Here is a 6,301-nt window from a genome sequence, read left to right on the forward strand (position 1 = left end):
TATTATTAACGTTAATTACCGGGTCATCCTAAATTTAATAAAAACAAACGAGGAATTTGTTTTTGACATTTTTGGCTCGATTTTAATTATGTCAATTATACGATGGTACACAAGCATTCGCGACTCTTATTTGGTCGGTTTGTTACTTTTTAAATTTTAAGTAGTTATTAAAATATGGCGTAGTTTTCTGAACTACATTATCAATTAATATCCTAACGAGAATCACCATAAACAGCCATCCCTTAATTTGTCACGGCTCAATGGCCATCATAAAACTAATACCAGTAATGGTATTTGCATGTCTTTATTTTGTGTAAGCTATAAACGCGCTGTCACTTCTGAGGGTGCGCTACTATTTTAATTAAGGTGCAGCCTAAAATAGAGAGCGCGTTAGGAGATATTCCACGAAATACATCAAATGAAATATCTACTATTACACGTGCAGATATTTTAACACTTCTCTACATGTCTCGAACACTGAGTCTTCCATGCAAGTTTAAAAGCAAGCAAAAAATAAGATTGTACCTACTTCAGAGTATTTCCATAAAAGTCTAAAATTGTGCTTAATCTTGGCTTAAGTATAATTGGATGGCTAAATAGTACATAGAGTTTTTTTTTACTGTTATTCCATGACTTGGATTACCCAGCAAAAGGAGTTTGCTTTTTAAAAAATATTTTTAACAAGATTGTATTGAACAAAAGCTCCTTAGGGATTGAAAGTTATTTCCAAGCTATACGAACAGGTAATTAAAATACAAAATAATACATTTTCCATGGCTAATAACATAGTAAATCTTTATTACTTTTTAATATAAAACGGGCGCGAAAATATTTATTATGGACGCAGCCAGCCAATTATGTTGAGCTCTGATATTTTTTGTTTCCTTCCTCCGCTGCTAACGGTAGCTTTGCGGCGCACCACGTAGGTCTCATAATAATTGTGGGTCTGAGCTGCGGAGAATTTCCGCTAGAGCCGAGTATTAGTGGAATATATGGGTGTGAGAGGCCTTAAGTTGTATTAACTTGAACCCAAGTGTAGCGGATCTTTACTATTATTCCATCTGCGGGAAGCGGAAAATGAGGGTTGCAGGAAGCAATAGGTACAATTCAGTCCAAAAATTACAAAAATTGTTAGAAAAGGGGTTTGAGAGGAAGTTTCTCGGTAGTAATATGGGTATTACACACTTCTTAATAATAATAATTGTGGTCAACAATTCACGTAGTAAATGTGGGTTTCATGACGGATAAATTAAAATAGGACTCGTTTTGTCATGTCTACAGAAAGCAGCCACAACGATGGGCCCAAATATCTCATTGGGTTCAATTAATTAATACTTATGTTGTTGTAATGTAAATATGAAAATCGCATTCATAGCATGTCAAACAATAAAAATTAAGCTATGTCGTTTATCTCTCATATCGAAAATACAAACTGAGACACAGATGCACAGAAAAACGAGAAAAAGTTACCAGCACTCACACTCACATTCTTTCGGAACTAATCGCTCACCCAGACAAGAGATGTCCCTACTAAGCAATCAAATTATGATTGGTTTTTTGGAGTCTTTTTGTATTTTTTTATTTCAACTCCAAATTTGTTACTTTTACGGGTATCCCGTGAAACCATATACCAGAAAAAGAGACCAGCACCTCAGCAATCCGTGCTACGTGCTATAACCCCTACACCACTGCTGGACAGGAATCTAGACACGAATTTTTCCTATGCATACATATCTCAGGTTGCTTATTTCAACTACGCTACTTAAGCAGCAGCACTAGCGACGTCTATGTTTCGTCGACAGACGTCACATTCTTTTGGAACTAACCGCTCACCCAGACAAGAGATGTCGCTACTAAGCAATCAAATTATGATTGGTTTTTTGGAGTATTTTTGTATTTTTTATTTCAACTCCAAATTTGTTACTTTTACAGGTATACCCGTAAAAGTATCAAATTTGGAGTTGAAATAAAAAAAATACAAAAAGACTCCAAAAAACCAATCACAGTTCATCTCTCAGGTCAGTTAATAATTCATAATTAGTACTTAAAGCCATTAAAGGCCGGAAACCAGGAGATCAATATGGCAAAGCTAGTAAGCAGCAACTAGCGCCCGTAGGATCCTTTGTGCCTCAGATTGCGTTATTTAGGGAGCCATTGACATGTAAATGCCTTAAGGCTATTAGATTTGCATTCTAATTAAAACGAGACACCGCTATTGGCTGTCCCCTGGGATGTGCACCTGAAAATTCTTTGCTAGATTTTATCATGAAAACCGGAAAGGTCATTGTGAAACTCTCTTTGGAAATGTCTGCTTATTCTTACTTGTTCTTACTTACTTCTTCGCGTGCTATGGGAATTATAAGCTTTTCCGGAATAAAGCTTATGATAATCAATGACGGTTTCTACTAGTGAAATAATTTGCCGTCTAGTACCTAATTCAAACGTAATCTCTCTTGTTTAAGAGACATTTCTTTCAAAAAAAAAAGTAGCGTATTTTTTTAATTTATCCGATTTAAAAGAGGTTCTATTATTTCCGTTTTTGTTTATATGTATTTTTTATGAATGTTCACGAATAACTTCAACATCTGAAATTTGATTTAGCACTTTAGAATTAGTATTCTTCTGATAGATACTGATGGTTTTTTATCAAAAAATTATAAATAAAAAATATTTTAACTTACTTTATGAAAAAAAAAATAACTTGGTATTCATCCATAAACCACGTATCATTTTGTTTATTTCAAAGTCACATGTGACAATGGATGTTTAAAACGTGCTAAATCGTTGCGAATAATTTTATACTCGCAGACCGTTCCCGTATCGCGGCGACCCAACGCGTGATAATGCATTATTTATATGCCCTAAGACCAAACTGAATGCAAGATACTAACGAAAAAGAACGTACAAACTTAGCATCTCTCCTTTTGTCTCGACGACAAAACGTGCCTCTTGAATAAATAACACAAATAAAAATCCTATAAATATTGAACAACCGTATATTTCACACTTAAGCGAGAGCCCTGTATAACTGAGATATATTATGACGCGGTTTTATGTCGATACCAGTTTTTAGGGGGCCATGTTTTTACGTAGCTTTGTTTGTAAACGAATGGAAACAATGCGAATGGTTTTTTCTTTTTTTTTTTGCAGTGTTGCCGGCGCAAAAAATCTCCGAGAATCTCCGAGCACGAGTCATGAACCTGAGATGACAACATGCTGCCCATCAGTGCATTATTTTTTACCGTCGCCGATGGCCGAAGCGATTACGAATTTTTTCAATTGCTTCCATCTTTGGAAAAGAAAGATCATAAAGAAAAATGTTCACATTATACTTCGCTATACCATTGTGTTACGTTGTAAGCCATCGAGTAAATAAAACGCGAAAAGTTTTCTTAATTGCCACTTACGCCAGTAAGTTAAATAAATAATAACAATAAGTAGTAACGAAGAAAAATACCGTTTGAAAACAGCCGTTTCATTTTTCGTTTCACAGAAAACAGATTTCCATGTTATAAACGTGGAATTAAGGCAGTTGTATGCCTTTATATTCAGGTTTGATGTTTCAGAAAATACGAGCATACGCAAGAGCCTACTTGCTTAAAAATTGAAATAAGAACTGAATTCTGGCTTTTAAAAACTCGCTTTTGGCTAGTTTTAAAATCCTTTTGCCTTATTTGTTTCATAAACTTGTTTGTAAAAAAGTTTTACTCTACGAACAGCTTTATTTCAGTACGGAATCGACGATGTATCGAAACATATAAAATATAATGGTTAAGTACTGAAGTTAAATCTGTCGATGTAAATTGTAAATTTTGGGATGATATCCATTGTTTTATATTCAATATTATAGAGCTATGACCAGACCATAAAGACCCATTCATATACAGGCTGTACTGTAAATTCAAGGTTCGATCCTAATTTATTTTTTAATAAATGTTTATCTCTCTCTCTCTCTCTCTCTAATTTAACGTCTGAACATTAGTCCTACGTTGTTCTTATAAACATTTCCAAAATGATGTTTTAAACCCCTCTAATTCCGTCCGATATCATTAGTTTCGTATCGTACGTTGTTTCGTGAAGTACAACATAATCTGTGCTAAATTGCTTGTTATCTGCTGGAGCAGATACTGGCATAATTGGAGTTTTTGATCCTGTTATAGCCCGGACTAGACTGAAGTTGTTAATTAAAGCATTGAGACCGGTCGAGACCTTTGTTGTAGAATCGATGGGTTTGCTTTTGTCTGTGCATGAGTATAATGTGGTTAGTTCATTGGAAGTTGGGAAGCAAGAACAATGAAATGTTAATGTTTGGAATTTAGAACTTGTTAAGCTTTTGTTTTGAAGAAGGTTGCGGAATATTTACGGATACATCTGTGAACTTTGTACGTTGCAAATGGAAGTCAAGAGCTGTAAAACAAGTTGGATATCGGTTCCTTAGACAAATATATAACATGACTGGTACCTATCACTAAAAGTAATGAATTCGCTAGTTTCCAGTCCTGTGGAGATCTGAGTCTGTGATACTCAAGGTGAGTAACCTGTTTGTTAAATATTAAGCCTCTATTAAGGTCCAGTGGTTAACACTGAGTTCCCTGTCAGTCGGCCAAGAATGGGTATTGTTTAAAGAATAGGTATGGAATTACTAATACCGTTATTAGGAAAATTAACTACCAAAAGAATCTCGTCCTCTTAAACTTTAAGCTAGCGACAACTATGCAGCAACTTTTGATATTATAACTTAAGTATATTTACTTGACTTCGTTTCAGATATTTTGCCTTAAGTAAAATATTCTACTCCGAAAGCTGGTGAATTTTGTTACTCCCAAAAAACCCAAAATCGTTCAGTTGACAGTTGATAAAAAAAAGAAAACGATTTCCACTGCCATATTTTACATGTACGTCAGAACAGGCCTCCATCAATACTTCATCGCCAAAAGGCAGGCGGGTATTTCACCTCGGCACGCTCTCCTGGTCGTTCATCACAATTCATTTCGCGTTCCTTCCACAATTCAACGTCCAAATTGTATAGAGATGTAGAGTAAAATAATAACCTAGTACCTCTCTACACCATTTGCAGTATGAACACCGTCTAATAGCAATTTCTAGAGCCAGTATTCAAGTTTGAACGATGCCATATTTTGCTTTAAGTGATCAAAGTGAATCGAGAACGGCTCGAATGGGTGTGAAATATGACTAATGAAATAAAGCAACTATAAATAAAGGTGAAGCTGGCTGAATGATTTCTAGGAATAGTGCAATAGATTAAGCCAATTATGAGATGGTGCTCTATAAAATATGTCTCGGTTTATGTTTTATAAGCGGTCGATTTGGTCAATCTTGTACTCGTATAAACCTTATTAGATTTTGCTCAAATTTCTAACTCATCAAATGTGAGTGGTCAATTTCTCTACTCTAGTATTAGCATATTTTATCCGTTAAATATTTTTGTTAGTTTTACAAAACATCCCCGTAAATGTTTCTCATCGAAATTTAATAATGCACTACGATTTTGTCTTTGTACAATACGAACAACGAATAATTAAAAGAATTTTATGACAGTCACAATTCTAATCTAAAACAAATGTAACTTACTGTTAAAATATTTTTCTCTAATTCCGCGACACCTTATAGGACATTCTTTTTTTGCTAATAACATAACTAGACCAAGCATAATATATAATATATATTGATGATAATGCATGGAGATGGATCCCCATGTTGCTTAATCGTTCAAGTGCAAAATAGTCATTACCTTTAAATCAGCATTGCTCTTCTTAGCAAGAAATGGAAGAAATACTCACAAAATAATTTTATCTAGGTTGACAAACCATCACAATAAAGCGGAAGTCCCTACGATCCTACCACGAACTCCAAAGGCAAACAGTCTGAGACGAGGCAATCCGTATTTCGAGACCTGTTTACATTGCAGTCCATTAGCATAATTAACTACAAACACTACCTTGCAACCGTACGGTGACAACTCAAACATTGGTATCGGTGAAAATTGTGTGCAAATAATATCTGTGCCGTATTTGCTGGGGAGCTTGGTTTCAGGCGGGGTAAAATGGCGCTGAATAGAAGACAATTTGAAATTAAACTGGTAATTTGTTTAATCATTTTAAAGTTGTAGATGTGAATGTGTCTGTACATTAAATTTTAATTTTAAAAACGAAGAGAAAGTACTCACTACAGGAGCACACTCTGGGACAATTTAAACTACCTATGTATAGTTAAACAATGATTTCGTGTTACTTGAAGAAAGTTGGAGTTGCCCCTAAGTTGCATGCAATACCTTACGCTG

This window comes from Choristoneura fumiferana, chromosome 16 (assembly GCF_025370935.1).
Source record: "Choristoneura fumiferana chromosome 16, NRCan_CFum_1, whole genome shotgun sequence".
Lineage (NCBI taxonomy): Eukaryota > Metazoa > Arthropoda > Insecta > Lepidoptera > Tortricidae > Choristoneura > Choristoneura fumiferana.